We start from the raw sequence: 22157 nt of genomic DNA, 5'->3' as shown, positions 1-22157 counted from the left end.
TTATTTTTGCTGTTTTAACCCCACTAAGAGAAAATCATCTTGATTTTTGAAAAATGATCAAGTATAGAACTTGTACACCAACACAAGCTTTTCCTTATTCTATTAGAGTGTTTAAATAATGTGTGAGAACTATTTAATTAATATACAGATAGCATTAAAAAACGATTACTGTGATAAAGAGTTTTTACAATATTTCTAAGTGACAGCAAGGACCATGTACTAGTATAAGGACACATTACCTATGCAAAAATCATGGATTCTTCTCTACAGTCTTGCTTCAATTCATTATTTGGTGATAGGTAATTTAGCATTTATCTTATCATAATTGCACATTCATTTTATTAAAATCACTCTTTTTCCTATCCATGCTTCAGGGACCATGTCTGATCACCAGGACTGGTAGTACTTGGTTCATGGCACCTACAGTATATATTTGTTGAGTGAATGAATATCTGCGCTTCACAATCATCTTCTTCTAATACCAATATAGAAGATATGGGGGTGTTCTTCCCAGCTTCCCTTCACTGGGCCACTGCACCATCCCCCAGCTGCTGTGAGTGCTGGTTAATGGTTCTCAGCGCTTCTCTGGAGAATTGCCCTCTCCTGAGGGGCACTGTCTTACCAGAAAAGTCACCTTCCCTACAAAAGGCAACCCAACCCAAAGCCAATGGCTGACTCTGACTGACGCTGGTTCCTTCCTCAAGGAGGAAACAAATTTATGATGCAGTTTATAATCTAGAGGGTTGCTGTGTGCATCTGACCAGGGCCAGATTACCTGGGACCACACTCTTGCTCAGCTCCCTCTTCTTTCACATTCTCCTTTCCTCCCCCTCTTTACAGTCTACCTGTAGGTACTCTCACAATAAATCAAATGCACTCAAATCTCTGTCTCAAGCTCTGCTTCTAAGGAAACCAACCTAAAACAACTCTGTAAATATAGACCCACCTCGATCCCTCCATCAGAGCGTCTGGTGTGCACACTTTTAGAAAGCCACAGAGTGTATTCCGGTGTGCAAAGGAATGAGGATCCGGTCTCCTATAGGTCAAAGCCGTGCTCCTCTCACACAGCCAGTTCCTCTCCACCTTTGTTCTGCCTGCCCTCAGAGCATGACCTTCACTTTCCCACCATGATTTACCTGTAATAACAGTTTTCTGTGAGGTCCTGCAAAGATCACATATGATTTAGATTTGTGCACAATTCTTGTCTTCCTAAAAAATAAACCATTCATTTATTAATCCAACAAATATGTATTGAAGGTATACTAATACTAAATTTTATGCTAGGCATAAAACAATAAACAAAAAAATAACGTCGCTGTTCTTGTGGAGCTTATGTTGGAGTGGGGCGGGGGGGGGGACAAGCAATAAACAAGCTAACAAATAAGTGTGTGACATGTCAAGTGATGATAAATTCTGTATAGTAAATAAAACTGGACGTGAAGGTAGAGAGTGAAAGAGTCAGCTATTTTTAGAGGTTTGAGAAGTCACCATTTCTGAGGTTTTGCCATTTGAGTAGAAACATGACCAAATGAGAGAGAGAAGCAGAGAGGGCAGCAAACTCAAAGGCTCTGAAGTCAGAGCTTGCAGGCCTTGTTCAAAGAACAAGAAGGAAGAGATTCTGGTGAGAGAGCAGTGAACAACAGGGGGGTTGGTAGCATAGTGATGGAGAAATCACCAGGACACAGCCAGGTTACACAGGGTCTTGTGACCTGCAAAAAATGGAGTTCAGATTTAATCCTAATTATAAGGCGAGGCTATAAAAGGGTGTTAAAGAGTCAAGTCAGGGTATGACATTTAAAAGCCTCTTTCAGTCTAGAGGGTAGAGAATAGACCTCAGAGATGACATCAGGAGGAACAGCGAAGACAGTCGGTACAACCTAAGTAACAATGAGGTTGCTTTCAACTAGAATTGTAGCAGTGGAGTTAATGAGAAATGGACCCTTTAAGATATATTTTGAATTGGAGGTATAACAGGATTTGATAATAAATTGGAGGTGGAGCATTACCAAAGATAATTCCAGAGATTTTTGACCCAAGTAAGTGAGTGAATGACATATCAATTACATATATGAGAAATAGAGAAGAGCACATTTTTTCAGAGGGAAAAAAAATCAAGGATTCTGTTTAGATGTGTTAAACTTTGTAAGCCTTTTTTATTTCCAGAAATAGTTGTCAAGTGGGTTTTGTGTTAAGAAAAAGGTTAGAGTTAGAGCTGTAGCTCTGAGGAATCATCAGTGTATAGGTGGTTTGTACGCATGTGCTGGCTGAGATTGCCGGGTGTTGATAGAAATGTCTGAGAATTGACCCTCTGGTGCCTCACCATTTGGAACTCAGGAAAGAAAGAGGACCTGGCCAAAGAAACTAAGGGAGACACTGAAGAAATTCAGAAGCCAAAGGAGGAATTTTAAGATGGAGTGAGCTTCTGAGTCAAATGCTGCTGGGAAACTCAGAAAGATGAGGCCTGAGATTGCCCAGCTGGTATGGCACGCAGAGACCCTGCTGACCTTGGTGCTCTCACCATGACTGACTGTAATAACAGCTCTCTGTGAGGTTTCACGGAATGCTGATGATCAAAGGTTGACTGGAGAGCAGGATCAAGATCATTCAACAGTAGCACTCAGAAGTGTCAGAGCACAATGTTTGTACTTAGCCTATTTCATTCAAAATGACAAATTATCACAAGCAAAAATGGAATATTTCTAAGGATCAAACATTAATAGGAAATGAATCAAATTCTAGAACAATCATCACAATGACCACATTTTTTTAAGTTAAAATAAATCAACTCAAATTCTGACAACTATTTTTACATATGGAATCAACATAAAATCCCAGGGCACAGGAACATTTATGCTAATTTTATAGTGCATTATAAATTGCAGTTTTAAAAAGATGGCATCTTGTTACCAAAAAAGTCAATATCTTTTAATGGGGAAATTAAATGTATACTTCTTATAATCAGAAAATAATTAAAACTTCATATACTTCAGTGGCCAACTATGACATTAACTATTATTTTAAGTAGAATATAACCAGCAAGGATGATTTTTTATTGAGACTATCTCATAACTGTATAGTTGCATGTAGATTTAAAAATAAGTGTGATGTAAGTAAAGCTTATCAGCATCATCCCCATCCTCTCTGTTCTGCATTTTCATCCCTTTAAGGAGAACTCTACCTCTTCTGTTCACCTTACCTACCCTGGAACTTATGGCTTTCATCATCTTATTATTTTTTTTCTTTTATCAGTTTTCTTTTCTCTTAGTAAATGATCTCCCAAACTAAATATTACTAAAAGGTAGTGACACCCTAAAGCTTAATATTTTCATCTCACCACTATCTTTCTCCTCTATTCTATCCCAACCGCAATACTAGCTGTATTTACTAATGGTAGAATTCTAAGCATGGTGACAAAAAAACAAATATATATAATCCTATGAGTCATTTGTTTCGTTATTATTGCAGCTTTACCTATAATGTCTGAAAGAGCTAGTTACTATAAAGGCACTAGGTGCCATTTTGAAAGGAGTGGAGGTGGTGTTCAGGGCCACCTCTCTTTTTTCCCCTGAACTGAAATGCGTGAATAAGTTAGAAAAGGTTCTACTCTTATAAATATTTTATTCTAATGGGAAAGACAAGTAAAATATAAACAAGCAAACAAGTGAGTAAACTTAGATAAGAATACATATAGAAGTTCAAAGGTAGAACACATCTGGTTCCTTTAAGGAACAGAAGGAAGTGGAGCTACTGCACCCTGGTGAGCAGTGGTGTGAATGGAATGAAAAGTAGTAGGAGAGTTAAGTGGACAGAGACAAATTATGCAGGAATATATATGTTATAGAAAGAATTTGTGTTTTATTTCAAATGCAATGGAAAGCCACTGGGGCAAATGTGTCTAATTTACATTTATTCAAAACATCACTCTGGTTGTTCTTAGTGAAGAATACAAGAAGGGGAGAAAGTCCAGGAGTAGAAATTAGGAGGTTATCATAATAATCCAAGCAAGAAGTGATGGTTACTTAGACTAGGTCCTAACAGTGGAGCAGGACATATTTTAGAAGCAGGTCAACAGGATTTCCTGACTGATCAAATGTGGATGGAAAGGAAATGATTCCTACATTACTGACTTGAACATATTTCAAGGTAAAAAATAATTCTATTTTGGCTAAATTCAATTTGAAATGCTGATTAGGAATGTAAAAGAATAAGTCAGTTAAGCAGTAAAATATGTGAGTTTGGACTCTAATAAGAGATCAGGGCTGAAGACATAAAGGTGGCAGTCATAGAGGTGGTATTTAAGGCCATTGTAATAGATGAAAGCACCTAAGGACAAATTTCCAGAGGAGAAGAGAGGAAAGAAGAAATGGAAGGAGGAATGGGGTGGGGTGGTGCTAAGCTATGTCTTGATGCACTCAGAATTTCGATGTTTAGCTAGAGAGGAGCAATCAGCATGAAATTGGCATGGAGACAGAGAACCCAGGTATGAGAGGTATAAAACAAACTAAAATTGCTGATCAAAAAGAAGGAAATAGCCTACTATGTTTAAAGCTGCTAAGTGATTAAGCGAGATCTAGACAAATTAAAAGTAGTCAGAGAGCTAGGTGGACAGACATAAGATTATATAGTGATATCGAGATTATGGAAAGAGTTTGTATTTTATTTTAAACTAGAGGCCCGGTGCATGAATTTGTGCACAGGTGGGATCTGGCCAACCCCCCAATCAGGCTGGTTGGCCGAATGCAGTGGGCATTACAGTGACCAGTCATTCTAGTCTTTCTGGCATTCTGGTCACTGGCTTTATATAGAGAGAGAGATGTCTATTGGATTTAAAGGCTACTGTTGATTTTCAGATAACTTCCATAATCAAATAAGAAATAAATATCTTTTATGTTATCAATTTAGTTACTTCAGGCAATAAGCATCTAATACCCCAAAGAATGCTACTGTTATTTAAATTGTGACTAGTGATAACAATTTGGGAAGAGAGAACCTCAAATCAGAGCTCTCATCCCAGCAACAGTTTTATTTGTTGTGAATCCTCTAAGTCTTTTGTCAGGGTCCCAAGGTGTTTTGATACACGTATGTGAGAATCACAACTCTTCAATGTTGGTATCAGAGATGGTGAAGAATCAGACCTAACATCTGAATATGTTTTTGCACCTGTCAATAATTACAATAAGTGAGTCTATTTGACCACTGCAGAAAATTATTTTAGCCTCAGACAAGTTAAAAGAAGCAGTTAAAAGAAGTCACGATGAGACTTCTATATGAGAAATTTCCCTTGACATGCCCAGAATAGCAGGAGCGGTAACAGAAAATAAGAACATATTTCTGCAGTTTCTGGGATATGGTTTCTGTTAAATACATACTCAACTGCCATTTTGATATTGGTAAACTGAATCTCTGGAATATGTTGCATTAACAAATGATAGCACCCAATGCTTTCTCCTTAATAAATAACCAAAGTTGAAGCTACATGTGGTTCACTTGGTTCTGAAATCTTTGTGTTCTCTGTTCTGCTAGTCATGGAAGGTTGCCCTTGAACAAGTGTCGTTTGCAGAGAAAATGAACATTGTCAAGGGCAGTAAAGTCCTTAAAACTCTCATATGCTTACCTGATCTCTCACGCCCAAATCTCTATCACTGATCTCTCACCTGTCCTCATTCTGCTCTTCAATTGACTTGCAGCCTGACTCTGTGACTTGGATTGGCAGTCAAATTCAGATCTCATATGTCCCTGATCTGACTTTCTGTGTGTTTTGTCTGAATCTCATTTATCTGTATTATTCACTCAATTACTTAATCAGTGAATATTTATTGAATGGCTGCTATATTTTGGTGCAGTGTGTGGGTTAAATAATCAGGAAGAATGATACAGTCCCTGCCTTTACGAAGTTCACAGTCCAACAAGGGAAACTCTATTTCAATTTTTGTTGTTGTTTTTAGTTTTTATTCCTAACCTGAGGTCTTGATCTAAGTCCTGGTAGCTCCTTTTGCTTGGTCTTGACATTTTTTCCTTGATCTACTCTATATGGCAGCAGTAAAGCTCTCAGTAGGAGGCTTCCCCTGATGCCATTTGTTAATAATCTACCTACAATGGCATTCTTATCTTTTACAAGGAAGTCTTAATCGATGTAAGAAATAACGAACCAAGCATTTTGACTTAAACTATATTCATCTGCAACTAACAACACTTTCAAATACATTAACCAATTAATTCAAATCAAATTGGCTAATTTTTGTTATTGAAAAGACTAATTGCTCTACCTCGTATAGATGGTAGGAATGCTGTGCATAAAGATAGAGTCGGAAGGATGACAGCCCCAAGCCCACCAGAACATGACTTGAATGTCAAGGGCTTCAGAACATTTTAGTAATCTCGTCCCTTTTATTTGCTAAGTGAGTCCAACCATGGATGTTTTTAAATGTCATGATTAGGCTAGATTAGAACTTCGGTATGAAAGGAAAACAACATGGTCTTTTCAATAAGCTTTTAAGTCTGCTTTCTACAAGTCTAGCACTACCTCACATAAATGGCCAGCAGAGGAAATAAAAAAGAATATGAAATCACAAATTTAGACACCAATCCATCTCATTGTATTTTACAAACATTTAAACAATTTTGTTGACATTCTCTTAGAACCACCATTTGAGATTTTGAATAACTTACATGTGAGTAGCTTGAGATTCCATGGCTGCAGAGACTAAACATAGAAAGCTCTGGGGTTGAGATATGTGAAATTTCTTACGTATGACAAGCAGCATGATTGAAAATTGGAAATGAGCTGTATTTATTGAATGTCTGACTCATGAATAACCATGACTGACCCTTCTGGATTGCCATTCATGTCACTGGCCATTGTAAGTAAATTATTAGGTTCCGTTTTGAATTTATGAAGCCACCAGCATTAAGGGTCCTGTGAATGGTAATTCCTGAATCCTAGAGCAGAGCCGCTCAAGGTGTTTCTATGACGCCGCGATTTTATGTGCATACAAAATCAGAGCATTTGCTAGTGTGGCAGGAAGGGGGAGTAAAGAAAGATAAGGCCATATGTCATCATCTTTTCTATGATTTTCCCAGATCAGGAAGAATACTGAAGGTAACTATGTGACAATGGAATGTAAGATGATTCGTGTTTTCACCCCCCCCCCCCTTATCAGCATTTAAGTATCAAGCACTGTGCTAGGCAGTAGAAATACAAATATTCATAAGATCTAGTCCTGCCTTCAATCTAATAATAAAGGATATTTATGGGGAATTTTAATAAAAGAGAGAGAGAGAGAAAGCCATTGGGACAATACAATTCTCATATCCATAATTACCCCAGGATTTCTTACCATCCAGATCCTCTGAAGAAAGACCAGTGGGAATACACTATGCCCTAAATGGGTATAAGTTTCTGTTTGCATAAGCATATGCTTCTGTTCCTAAGATGCCCTCCATTTTTCTAAATAAAATAATAAATCAAGAAAATATTTAGTTATTAAAAAGAAAATTTTTCTAGACTAATTTATTTTTAATATTGTTGTATATTCTACCTATAAAATAACACCCCCCCCCATGATTACCAAGTTTATAGTGCGTGTACTTTTTGTGGTCTTGTGTAGGAGTATTATTAACATTATTTTTTAATGACTGAAATAATTTCAACAATAAGCAACAATGTATTTTTGTAGTGGGGGAGAAATGCACAGTATCTTAGTTTCAGTTCTAAATTTTTTTTTTGTTTATTATTAAGAGGAACAAAAGACCAAATAACTGATCCCACTTTATAATTCTCACTAAAAGGCAGCCCTAGCATCTCCTTTGCCTGGGCTATGTTCGAAACTTGCATGTGTTTATTTTAGACCTTCCGGAGGAGATGAAACTCAGAAGTTCATCTCAGACATGTCTCTAAAGCCATTTCCACTTGTTGATTGCACTGAAAAGACACCAATTGTATTTTGCTCTGCAAAATAAGTTGCAAGTGGGATTTTTGAAAGGGAGAAGAGATAAGATTGTTTCTTATAATTTTATTTTATGATTTGACTCTAATCATCAGAGCAGGAGACACACAAACAAATGGATCTCACTGATGTTTGACACTAACTCATACTGGGCAGATTTCACTTAATTTGTATATCAGGGCGTGGGAGTGTGTGTGTGTGTGTGTGTGTGTGTGTATGTGTGTGTAAAATGGAATTTCAGATACACATTAAAGGTGGAAAAGAAGCTGAAATGAAGCCAGTCACCAAAAGGCTAAAGCAAAGACTATTTTATTTTCCATATGGTGTGTGGGTAGCAGCTGTTTTACAAATTCTCTTTGGCTTTTTATTATGACTATATAAAAATATGACTATAAAAAATAAACCATAAGAACAAAATAAGACGCCAATTCTACTCTTCCTTTTCTGAAATTCTGTGGACTCTGATTTAAATCAAATAGCTTTCATGTCACTATTATTTTATTTTCTTCTTGGAGTATTTTCTTAGACTGGGAGGCTAACTATACCTGTTTTTTTCAAAAATTAGCAGGAAATTAGCAAGAAGTAACATTTCAGTTTCTTAACTTCTTCCTTCCCCTGTTCCATTGAAAGGCAACTCTGTAGATTTCTTTTAGAAAGCAATTAATTATTCAGTTTATTGTGTTTGTTTCATTTGCTTCTGGATACATTGCTTTATGGAGGAAATTTTCTAACTCAAACCACTTCTCAAATATTTTCTTATTAAAATTTTAAAGGAACCATTTTCTCTTTAAGAATATTAGAATATTTGCCTGACTATATTGTTTTATTCACATAAAGAACCAAAAGAAGTATTAATATATTTTATCATATTCAGAAGCATTTTCTATTTCTTCACACTTCGATACAAGTGAATCTACTGGACCAGCTCTAAACAGGGGTTGTCTCACTTCTAAACTCAGTCATCCTGAGCTCATATCATACGTCCATCCACAGTCTCACTCACATAATACACACTTGCACACTCAGAGCACCCATGCAAAAAATGAAATCACAAATGTAGACATCAACTCATTTAATTTTACAAATACTTGAAATACTTTGTTGGCATCCTGTTAGATTGACCCATTTGAAAATTATCAAATTAAAACAGAATATTTTCCCTTTATATCTTAAGCAACTGGCAATGTAGTTGGGGCAGAGAGATACTAATTCAATGAGTGTTGAACAGACAGATATAGATATGGTCTTGCTTACTATGCTAAGAAATGGAGAAGTTTTATAAAGTGCTTGAATACAAAAAGGAAAAGGAATATTTATAAAAGACATACTTTATAAAAATGCCAATTATTAATTGACTAATTGCTCATTAGTAAATGACTGAGACCTTCTTTCTAAAAGGCAAGACTTTATTATTATTATTATTATTACTAGAGGCCTGTTGCACGAAGAGATTCATGCAATAGGCCTTCCTTTCCCCTGGCTGCTGGCACCGGTTTGCCTTCGGCACCCGGGGTCCAAGCCTTCACTCTGGCTGAGTTCCGGCCAGAGCCAGCCCCAGAAACATCAGGCTTCCTGCTCTGCCGGCCCCGGGGCTGTGAGGCCTCGCTGCTCCGCCAGGCCCTGGGGATGTGAGGCCTCGCTGCTCCACCAGCCCCGGAGCTGTGAGACCTCATTGTTCCGCCGCCCCGGAAATCATCAGGCCTCGCTGCTCCACAGGCCCCAGGGCCATCAGGCTTTGCTCCACCGCTTGGAGCCTACATATGCAAATCAATCACCATCTTTGTTGGCGGTTAATTTGCATATCACGATGATTATCCAATGGGAGGCGTAGCGAAAGTATGGTCAATTACCATGTTTGTCTATTATTAGATAGGATTATTATTATCATCATTATTATTTTAATACTCACCCAAGAATATTTTTTCACTGATTTTTTAGAGAGAGTGGAAGTGAGGGAGGGAAGGGAGAGAGAGAGAGGTAGAGAGAGAGAGAGAGAGAGAAACATTGATGTGAGAGAGACACATTGATTGGTTGCCTCCTGCACAAGTCCTGATCCTGGCAGGGAATCAAACCTGAAACCCAGGTACATGCCCTTGACTAGGAATCAAACCGGAGACCCTTTGGTGTGCAGGTCAGGGCAGGGCAAGACATTTTTAAATCTCCATGTATACAAATCTAAATGGACAACTCAATGAATTACTACAAAGTAAACATACCCATGCAACCACAATCCAGGTCATGAAACAAAACATTACTAAAAACTAGAGACCCACCTTGGATCTCCTACAGTCACTATCCTTATTCTTACCTCTCTCCAAAAAAGTATCCTGACTTCTGATTGGTTTTGCTAGTTTTGGAATCATGTGGAGCTTTTTATGCCTGTTATTTTTCATGAAACATGATATTCATTCATATTGTTAGATGCTTTCTTTTAAACTGTATTGTATGCATTTCCCACAATTTATTTGGCATTTTACCAATGAGGGACATTAGGATTTTTCAAGTTTGGATATTATGAATAGACCTGACTCTATAGAACATTTTGGGGAGAATTACACACTTACAATATTAAATCTCTTAATCCATGATCATTGTATGGCCCTCTGTTTTTTCAAGTCTTCTTTGATCTTTGTCAATACAGATGCTGCATATCTTCTCTTTTATTTATCCCTACTTTATGTTTTATTCTTTTGTAACTATAATCTTTGTTTTTAATTCATATTGTTTCTTTAACTTCTTATTATGAAGTAGTTAAACAGGTGAAATATACAGAGAAGTATACTGAATTTCTATGTACTCAGCACTCACCTTCAACAATTAAAAACTAACAAATAGCCCACCAGCATGGCTCAATGGTTGAGTATTGACCTAAGAACCAGGAGGTCATAATTCGATTCCTAGTGAGGGCACATACCCGGGTTGCAGCAGCTTTATCCTCAGTATGGGGCATACAGGAGGCAGCCGATCAATGATTCTCTCTCACCATTGATATGTCTATCTCTCTCTCCCTCTCCCTTACTCTCTGAAATCAATAAAAAAAAAAAATCTGTTTTATATACAAGTCTACTTAATCCTCCTGTATCCTTTTTTTGTGTGTTTTTAAATATATTTTATATTGATTTCAGAGAGGAAGGGAGAGGGAGAGAGAGATAGAAACATAAATGATAAGAGAGAATCATTAATTGGCTGCCTGGAGATTGAGCCCACAACTAGGGCAAGTGCCCTGACTGGAATCAACCCTGTGACCCTTCAGTCTGCAGGCTGATGCTCTATCCACTGAGCCAAATCAGCTAAGGCAATTTTTGTTTATATATTTATACATTTTATATATATATATATATATATATATATATATATATATATATATAAATTTAAGAGAGAAAGGGAGAGGGAGAGATAGAAACATCAATGATGAGAGAGAAACATTGATTCTCCTGTATTCTTTTGAAACAAATCTCACTATCATATCATTTCATCCAAAATGTTTCATTATAAATCTTTAAAATATGTGCTTTTAAAAACTGCCACTTTTCTGCTTTCTTAGAAGATACATGTTAAAGAATGCACTTGGTGTTTAAAGCAGCAAACTCAACAATCCCACTTAATGCAGCTCTTTTAAGGGGAGATTTCTCTTTGTTGCTGCCTGCAATTTTATCTGGTCCTCGTGTTCTCCCTGGGCAAGCATAGTACTTGGCCATTCACCCAAGGACAATGAGAGAATTGTCCAAGAATCTGAGCAGAGTCTATACTCCATTCTGGGTCTTAACGTTTTTATACTTCTCTTCTTGAATTTCCCTATGAGGTTCCCAACTGCTTTCTTGCACTGAGCTCCATCCTTCGCTGTTTCTGCTGGCAAGGCTGCAGTCTTCTGGCACCAGCGACATATTCTCGAACAAAAGAGCTGCAGGCTTACCTGTTGCTGTCTCAGCTTTTCAACAGTAAATTCTCCTTCAGCATCTGCTTCTGGAAGCTTGCCAGGATTTTTTACTTCTCACCTGGGCAGGATTTGCATGACCACTTCAGCCAGCCACCATTTCTCTCATTGTCCTTGTACTGTCTCTAAGATCTGTGGTATTATTTTGTTTCTGTCAGTAATTTGTATATTCTCTTCTTCTCCCTCTCCATTCTCTCTTTTTTATCACTCTTGATCAAAAGAGATTTACTTTTTTTTGTCTTTCAAAGCATTAATTTTGCCTTTATTCCTTTTATTTAGTCCATTTTTTTAACTTAAGTATTGCTCCTACCTTTATTATATGCTTCTTTCTAGTTTATTTGGGTTTAAAATGTACTGGGTGTTGTATTTTTCAGATTCCTTAAGATGGATATGTCACTAATTTTTATCTTTTTGTCTTTTGTAATGTGTATATGAAAACTACATACCTTCAGAACTCTGCATTTCTAACACCTTATCTAGAGTTAAACCATACACCATATTAAGTACATCATTTTTTAAAAAAATTAGTATTCTCTTACCTAAGAAGGTTAACTTTCATATAAAAACTTTTATTCTTAATTAGTATGTATTAAGAGACTACTATGCTTACAACTCATCATGCAAAACATTAAATATATTAGTTCTGATAAAATACTCGAAGAATTTTCTCTATTCAGTATACTGTATTTTAGATTATTTAAGTAAAAAAAGGTAAAGAAGGGAAAGGAACTAACATTTGTAAAAAGACCTACTCCAAACTACATGGATTAAGAACAAATTCAACTATATTCAATCTTCTTTAGAATATTTTGTTTAGATAGTAATGACAGCTTCTAAGAAAAATAGGTACAAATTCATTCAGTAAATTATATTCATTATTGTGTTCCTGCTGCATTTTAACTTCCTCACCTCATATCCTCTAATCACTGTTGAACTGCCTCATAAATATTCAAGAGTTTAACTAAGCATTGTTTATTTATCTTATTTGATTCATTAAATTGCATTCTTTATAGTAAAATTACCTCTGGGCACAAAACAACTAATATGCATGCAACCTAATAATACTGACTGCCAGTATATCTCAGAATATTGATTGTGAATAGCCAATTTAATAACTATACCTAGTGCTAAACTCAGGAGATTGAAAAGCTGGAGATTAACTTAATTGAGGCTAGCAGAGACTTTCCTGACCAAAACAAATTCATCTTCCATGGGAAATGTGCCCCCCATACAGAGGATTTTGAAACTCTCAGTAGAAGGGCATGACTGAATGTAGGTGTACATAAGAAAAGAGTGTTGGCCTAGCTGGTTTGGCTCAGTGGATAGAGCATCAGCCTGTGGACTGAAGGGTCCCAGGTTTGATTCCAGTCAGGGGCACATGCCTGGGTTGCGGGCTCGATCCACGGTAGGGGGCAAGCAGGAGGCAGCCGATCAATGATTCTCTCTTATCATTGATGTTTCTATCTTTCTATCCCTCTCCCTTCCTCTCTGAAATCAATAAAAATATATTTTTAAAAAGAAAAGAGTGATGTAAAAGGTAATTTAAGCATTATTAGGGAAAAGGTCATAGTGTTTGAAACATTATATGAAAACTAGAGGCCCGGTGCACAATAATTTGTGCACTGGCCGGGGGGGGGGGGGGGGGGGGGGCAGGGGGGCGTGTCCCTCAACCCCACTTGTGCCCTCTCACAGTCTGGGACCTCTCAGGAGATAACTACCTGCTGGCTTAGGCCCGCTCCTGGGTGGCAGAGGGCAGGCCCAATCCCTAGGTGCCTGCCCTGCAGGTCCTGGTCGGGCTCAGAGAAGGGCCAATTGGGGGCTTGGGGTGCCGCCCCCTGTCACACTCAAGGCAGGGTCAATGGGGAGGTTGCGGTGCCACCCCTGTCACATACAGAGCAGGCCAATCAGGGGGTTTGGGCGCTGCCCCCTGTCACACACAGAGCAGGGCCCATCGGGGGTTTGGGGCTCCATACCCTGTCACACACAGAGCAGGGCCAATCAGGGGGTTAGGGAGCTCCCCCCTGTCACGCACAGAGCAGGGCCGATCAGGAGGTTGTGATGCCACCCTCAGTCACACTCAGGACAGGGCCGATGGGGAGGTTGCGGCTACACCCGTCACACACAGAGCAGGGCCCATGGGGGGGTTGGGGCGCCACACCCTGTCACACACAGAGCAGGGCTGATCAGTGGGTTGGGGAGCTCCCTCCTATCAGGCACAGAGCAGGGATGATCAGGGAGTTGGGGCGCCTTCCCCTTTCATGAACAGAGCAGGGCGGGTAGGGAGGTTGTGACCCCACCCCCTGTCACACACAGAGCCACAGGGTGATCAGGGGTTTGGGCACTGCCCCCTGTCATGCTGCTCCCCTGATCCCTGTGCTGGGAGGCCTCGCGGCTCTGCTTGACACAGGGGCAGTGAGGCCTCGCTGCTCTGCTGATCCCGGTGCTGGGAGGCCTCACAGCTCCGCTGATCCTGGTGCTGGGAGGCATGTTACCCTTTTACTATATAGGATAGAGGCCTGGTGCACAGGTGGGGGCCGGCTGGTTTGCCCTGAAGGGTGTCCTGGATCAGGGTGGGGGTCCCGCTTGGGTGCCTGGCCAGCCTCGGTGAGGGGATGATGGCTGTTTGCAGCTGTTCACACCCCCTTCAGGGTGGGGGTCCCCACTTGGGTGCCTGGTCAGTCTGGATGAGGGGATGATGGCTGTTTGCAGCTGGTCACACCCCCTTCAGGATGGGGGGTCCCCACTGGGTTGCCTGGCCAGCCTGGGTGAGGGGATGATGGCTGTTTGCATCTGGTCACACCCCCTTCATGTTGGGGGTCCCCACTGGGGTGCCTGGCCAGTCTGGGTGAGGGGCTGAGGGCCATTTTCAGGCTGGCGGGTGACTGAAGCTCCCAACCTCTCCTTTTTTCCTTTTTTTTTATTCTGGGATTTATTTACCTTCTATGGCTGTCACTGGAGCTGAGAGACGGCTTTAGCTGTGAGACCTCGGCTGCTGAAAGCAGGGTCCTGGGCTTTGTTTACCTTCTCTATTTGAAACTTTGTTGCGACTCCAGCTCTGAGATCCCGGCTGACTGAAAGCAGGTTTCTGGGGTTTTGTTTAGCTTCTATATTTGTAACAATGTTTCTTAGAAAGCAGCTCAGAGCCCAGCAGCAGCAGGCAGGGAACATTGGCTTCCTCCATCACTGGAGCAAGCTAGCCTCCTGTTCGCTTCAGTTGCCTGGCTGCCGGCCGCCATCTTGGTTGGCAGTTAATTTGCATATCGCCCTGATTAGCCAATGGGAAGGGTAGCGAAGTTACGGCTAATTACCATGTTTCTCTTTTATTAGATAGGATGAGGAATTACTAGAGAAAGCAGGCTAGTAATGAAATGTCTTCCTTCAAACCCTCGATTTACATTAGTCAAAACTTTCGAATTTAGGAATGCCAGTGAGTTGAATGCAAGCACATAAAAATAGCTTTTCTTAATTTCCCTTAAAGTAGCAATGAAACCATGAGGAAGGGGAGAAGGATCCTTCTTGCAAGTGCAATGAAGGGTAGAAAATGAATTTATTAGTAGTATTTTCTAGGTTTTTCTTTCCTCTCATTGAAACACGGAAATCAAACTGAAATGCCCTGTTTTCCTCTGAGCAGGATGCAAAGGTGGCTTCCTTCCTGGGTTCTTGTTCAGGTGGATTCAAAGAATGAAGCCACAGACAAAAGGTGGTATTGTTACAGAAGATCGGAGAAGAACCAAGCAACGCTTAGAGAGATGGAGTTACACTTTATTATTATTATTATTATTATTATTATTATCATTATTATTATTACACATGGGCCGAGAGAAAACTGTATTTCAAATTCTGGTCCCCAACATAGAGGAAGTTTCCCTACTTATATCTTTTTACCTTCTTTGTTCCCAAATACGGGGTTTTCTGGTCCCTTTTGCAAGTTCTTAAAGAGCCCTATGTGCTGGGGCTTTGGTGCCAGCAGTGATAACTTTGTCTGGGGAAGGTTTATGGCCTCTCTGGAATGGGAGTACTCTTATTTTCCTTATTATTTAAGCCAGCAAACATTTGCAGAAGCCAGAAATAGCAGAATTAAAATTTTAAACAGCAGTTTTTATATAAGTTGGATGCTTCAGTGTAGGAAAAGGTGGAAATTTATTGGGAAACAAGCACAGACTCCCACGTGGGGAGGGGGCTCCAAAGGGGTATAACCCACTAAGTCCCTCTTTCCTAAGGTTCATACAGGTTGCAGTTCTTTGTGTCCTAGTATTCTACTCTGACTGGTCACTATAGCAGCTTCAAAGCTCAGACCCCACATGGGGTTCCCCTTGTTATGCCCAGATTTCAAGATCCCCATTAGACCATACCAGGGAGCCAGCCGAGTCCGATGCAAAAGCAGAGAGTCTTTTATTCGAACTAGTTCGGCTCCCCGACCACACTCACCGATGAAACGGTAAGCCAAGTGGCAGAGAGAGAGCAAGAGAGCTCGGGAGAGAGGTTTTATAGTAGGGGGAGGAGAGAGGACTGTGGGCCCTGCCGATTGGCCAGGGGCAAGTCGGTATCTCGTTACACAGGATGTGGTCATCTCCATGGCGCGCACTTCCCTTGGCTGTCATTGGTTAGTTTAAAGAAATCCTGGGTGTGGCTAGCAGAGGCTTGGGCTTCCAGAAGAAGCCCCGCTGAGCACATGGCTGCCCAAAGATGGAGGATACGGGGCAAGATGGAGGGCGTAGCCCTTGCCCTTTCACCCCTCATTTTCTCCCCTTCCTGTGGTAGAATTCTCTATTCCCTATGAAAATCTGTTTGTTTGTTTTTGCTTTCTCCCTGTTGTTTTTCTGCTCCCTGTGGCTCTCCCCTTATCTCCTGCAAATGGGTGTCTTCCTTTCCCCTTAGGCTGTGGCGCCTTTTGGTCTTTGTGAATGTAATCCTTGTGCCAGCTCCAAGTCCCCAGCCAACTGTGCCTCCCTACCCTATGGACCCCTAATTCCTAAAACTCCCTAAACCTGACTGTTTTACCCCTAAAAACTCCTTCCATCATCTTTGTGCAATGACTCAGCCTCAAAAGCCCATTTCTAGTTTCAAGCAAACAATGAAATAGCTTCTGGCCTCCTCCTCCTTTGTCTTTTGCTTCAATGAAACAAACTGCAGTCAATATGGAGCTTCGCCTGCCAGCTCAGGCCTGGGCAGACTTCTTTGTGTTGATTGGAGAACAGAGTAGAGGCTTCTACTAACAACCTGGCCTCTACCTGCACAGCAGAGGCCACAGGTCTAGGAAATACACTGAGTGGCCAGATTATTATGACCACCCCATCAGTACTTCATTGACACTTCCAAAAATACTGAATATTGAAAACTTACTAAGCAAGTACTCCACAAGGTTTTGTTATTATTATTATTTTCATAACTAATTCACTTCATTGTACTGATGGGGTGGTCATAATAATCTGGACACTCAGTGTTTAGTCTAGAGGTAGATATCTCACCATTCAAGTAAACCATCTATTCTTTTTTAGAACACTTAAAAATCAGTTGAGGTAGAAGAAAACTCTTTAAAAGAAGGAAACAAATAATAAAGCTTACTGTGAATTTCTTCCCCTAGTATGAGAGATTTTCTTGTAAATCAGAAGAAAAATTTTAAACATATGGTTCTAGATATCAATGAGGAAAAAGAGAATATTCCTTTTGCATTTAAAGAGCGATCTAGGATGTGAAGAGAATGCAATAAAATCAAAACTCAAGTAACTAAAATAAAATATTCATTAGAAGCAATAAAATGCAAATTTTTTACTACTAAATATTTAAACCAGTGCTTCAGAGTAAAAACTTGAGAAGAAATCTGAGAATGCAAAGTAAATGGATAAGGAAATTTTAAGGTGAGAAAGAAGATGGCAAACAAAAAGGACAAAAAGAATTTGATCCATACACCATAGGTATCTGCCAAGGAGACAGAATATGCAGAGCAAAAGTAATAACAACAACGAAAAAAAATTCAAAGTAAAAAACAAAAATCTAAAAGCCAAAAGTAACAACAACAACAAAAAAACCCTACATTTAAAATAGAGGAATCCACAGATTTCAGGAAATATTAAAGTTCTAACAACTCCCTCTTTGTCATGCCCTTAACTAATCTATCATCAAAGTCTGTGGGTTTTATCTTCTGAGTACTTGACTCCAGACTTGTTTCCATGTCCCCACTATAATCCTAGCTCAGGCATCTTCCGTCCTTACCTATACTGTGGCAATGCCTCCTAACTGCTCTGCATATCTACCCTAGTCCCTTTCCAATCTGTTCTCCATATTGTAACCATTGATTCACGAAAACAAATTGTAAAGTCCCTCTAGGTGCCAACATAAACAATTAAACTGATAAATTAGGATAGTTTCATATAGGATAATTACAAGTAATAATAACAAAAAAACACAGAATAATGTAAAAGAGGGTGACTGGGGGGGGGGGGGGGGGGGGTCGTTTCTTTAGGGAAGTGGCCAAGTGAGGCTTCCTGGCTACGCTAAAACTTGGCTGAAAAGGAAATAGCCATTTGGAAAAAAGAGCCTCCAGGCAAAAGGCATCAGGAATTCAAAGGCTCTAAACTGGGAATCTGATGGAATGTTTGAGGACATTTTGCTGGCAGATGGCGAACAAAGTGAGGTGTGATACACGATGAGGTCAGAGAAGTGCACAGAGATCATCTCAGGTCAGGTGTTGTAAGCTATGGTGAAAATTTTGGAATTAATTCTAAGTGCAATAGGGGGGCTTTTTAGCAAAGGAATGATCTGATCTACCTACTTTAAAAGATAAAAAACACTTTTGACTGCTGCATGATTCTTTTCAAACTCAGATTTGATCACACCCCATGTACATTCCCACCAAAAGGTCTGGTTCCATCCTCTGTCTCTAGCATCAAATTGAGCCACACTCACCCTCAGCCTCCACATTAGCCTAAATAGACTTTCTTCAGGCTCACATATCCACCATTCTCCTCTTCAGACCACACAAGCTGCTCCTTGGCCATCTCTCTCTCTCTGCCTGCTTAGCCCCTACTCCTCTCTCCATCAAAGTTCAACTTCTCTGTCTTAGTGAAGCCGTCCCTGGCCTGCCTCTCTCACTGCTCCTATCCTACCCTGTAGATATCTAGCAATAGGTAGCTTGTCAGAACCACACTTGCACATTTGTGTGGTTACTCATTCAGTGGTTATTTTGGCTATGATCTTTTCAACTAATAAACTATTTTAAGAACAGTTTTAGGTACACAGAAAAAATGAGTAATCACTGGAGTTCCCTCATCCCCCCATCCCTGTATAATTACCATCTGACCCACTATCAACATAGCCCACCAGAGTGGTGCACTCAATGACCTAAACTGACCACTCCAAGTCCAAAGTTTAAGTAAGGGTTCACTTGTGGTGTTGCACATTGTAAGAGTTTTGACCAACATATAATGAAATGTAAAGACCATTGTAGTATTGTGCAGAATAGTTCGCTGCCCCTAAACTCCTCTGTTTATGGCCTGCACTATATCTTCTTTGACTCAGCATTCTTCCCCAATTGCCTACAAGCACAGGGCTTGGTAAATAATACATATTCAAAAAAATCTTTTGGAATGAATAAGTTAATACTTTTTAAGAACTCAAGTCCTGGTAAAACATTTACATTTCAATATGCATTTCCATTTATTAAAAAAAAATCCTAAGCTCCCTAGCAGAAAAAACAAGTTACTTTCAATGGTGCAAAAATCAATTTCTCTTTTGCAACATAAATAGCAGCAGAAAATAGAGCTGTACTTATTAAATTCAAGGAGTACAATATTGAATGAACAGTGATCATCAAGTGCAATTAAAGATATAGAAATAAGTGAGTAAAGGAGCTATTATTGTATTCTTTAAATCTAACAGGTAACAAAAATTAGATGTAACATAAAATATAAGAAAGAATTCTTTATGTATATATATAAATATATATATACTAGAGGCCCGGTGCACAAAAATTTGTGCACTCGGGGTGGGGGGGGGGAAGGGGGGGTCCCTCAGCCCGGCCTGTGCCCTCTCGCAGTTTGGGACCCCTCAGGAGATAACGACCTGCTGGCTTAGGCCTGCTCCTGGGTGGCAGAGGGCAGGCCCAATCCCTAGGTGCAGCCCCTGGTTGGGCTCAGAGCAGGGCTGATTGGGGAGTTGGGGCGCCGGCCCCTGTCATGCACAGAGCAGGGCAGATTGGGAGGTTTCGATGCCACCCTCAGTCACACTCAGGGTAGGGCCGATTGGGGGGTTGGGGCACCGCCCCCTGTCACACTCAAGGCAGGGTCGATGGGGAGATTGCGCCACCCCCTGTCATGCACAGAGCAGGACCAATCAGGGGGTTGGGGCCCTGCCCCCTGTCACGCACAGAGCAGGGCCCATCAGGGGGGTTGGGGCTCCGTACCCTGTCACGCACAAAGCAGGGCCAATAGGGGAGTTAGGGCACCGCCCCCTGTCACACACAGAGCAGGGCAGATCAAGGGTTGGGGCGCCACCCTCTATCACCCACAGAGCAGGGCCAATCAGGGGGTTGGGGCGCCGCCACTGTCACACTCAGGGCAGGGCCGATGGGGAGGTTATGGCTCTACCCCGTCACACACAAAGCAGGGCCGATCAGGTGGTTGGGACACCACACCCTGTCACACACAGAGCCGCAGGGCAATCAGGGGATTGGGGAGCTCCCCCCTATCAGGCACAGAGCAGGGCTGATCAGGGGGTTGGGGCGCCTTCCCCTGTCACGAACAGAGCAGGGCAGATAGGGAGGTTGTGGCCCTGCCCCCTGTCACACACAGAGCTGCAGGGCGATCAGGGGGTTTGGGCGCTGCCCCCTGTCACGCTGATCTGGTGCCAGGAGGCCTCGTAGCTCCACTGATCCCAGTGCTGGGAGGCATATAACCCTTTTACTATATAGGATAGAGGCCTGGTGCACAGGTGGGGGCCGGCTGGTTTGCCCTGAAGGGTGTCCTGGATCAGGGTGGGGGTCCCCACTGGGTTGCCTGGCCAGCCTGGATGAGGGGATGATGGCTGTTTGCAGCTGGTCACACACCCTTCAGGGTGGGTGTCCCCACTGGGGTGCCTGGCCAGTCTAGGTGAGGGGCTGAGGGCTGCTTTCAGGCTGGTGGTTGTTGACTGAAGCTCCCAACCGCTCCTTTTTTCTCTTTTTTTTATTTTATTCTGGGCCAGCTTTAGCTCTGGCTCTAGCTCTGAGGCTTCTGCTGCTGAGCGTTCTATAATCGAAACAATGTATAACTCCAGCTCTGAGATCCCGGCTGGCTGAAAGCTGGTTTCTGGGGTTTTGTTTAGTTTCTATATTTGTTAGAATGTTTCAAACTGCCAGCTCAGAGGCCGGCAAGTCAGGCGTGGAACGTTGGAGTCTGCAGTCACTGGAGCAAGCAAGCCTCATGTTCGCTTCCAGCTGCCTGGCTGCCGGCCGCCATCTTGGCTGACAGTTAATTTGCATAAGGATATGCTGATTAGCCAATGGGAAGGGTAGCGGTCGTATGCGAATTACCATGTTTCTCTTTTATTAGTGTAGATGACTAAATGCAGACTGATAAGTAGGGGAAAGTTCACAGCTCATCCAGTAACTATCAGTGGCATACTGCAGCAGTCATGGATTTTAAGTTCTGTAACTTATTTAAAGAAACTGGATTGTATGTGGCATGAATGTCTTAGAAGGATCATACCAGATAATCAAATACATTATCTGCACAGTTAAAATTATTATTATTATGAAGAATCAACTTTGGAAAAAATGGGATAACTACTAAGAAGAGCCATCCTGCAAATTTAGGTTCAAATCTACAATTTTGATGTGTTGACTAACTCAGAATTCATACTTCCTGCCTGGCACTAATAATATTGCATCTTATAATTTTAAATAAAAATAATGTTGAAAGACAAAATCAGAAATAACATTATGAAAGGTAGCAAAAAAGGGAAAACTAATAGACTTACAAATATAAAAATCAGAAATATTAAAACATCAAGAAATAGAATAGTACAAGTAGTTGAGGGATAATAGAGGCATTGTCTAAAAATATTTTATAAAATGTAGGAAAGTAGTATTTTACCTGTTCTATAAACAAGGATAGAACAATTCAGTGGTTAAGTAACTTGTCCCATCCTATCTAATAAAAGAGAAACATGGTAATTAGCCGTAGAGCCACTACCCTTCCCATTGGCTAATCAGGGAGATATGCAAATTAACTGCCAACCAAGATGGCGGCCGGCAGCCATGCACTGAAGCGAACAGGGAGGCTTGCTTGCTCCAGTGACTG

At 40.8% G+C, this 22157-nt stretch overlaps 1 protein-coding gene across 2 annotated transcripts in view; it reads left to right on the top strand.

Moving 5' to 3' along the window:
* The window catches only part of CNTN5 (contactin 5), a 1123865-nt gene that overhangs the window by 1074218 nt on the left and 27490 nt on the right, over positions 1–22157 (top strand). The window lies entirely within an intron of this gene.

This window comes from Myotis yumanensis, unplaced genomic scaffold, assembly GCF_028538775.1.
Source record: "Myotis yumanensis isolate MYYU_CA2020_CCGP unplaced genomic scaffold, mMyoYum1.0.hap1 SCAF_10, whole genome shotgun sequence".
NCBI lineage: Eukaryota > Metazoa > Chordata > Mammalia > Chiroptera > Vespertilionidae > Myotis > Myotis yumanensis.
Note: the sequence above shows the minus strand (reverse complement) of the source record. Positions and strands in the feature narration are given on the sequence as shown.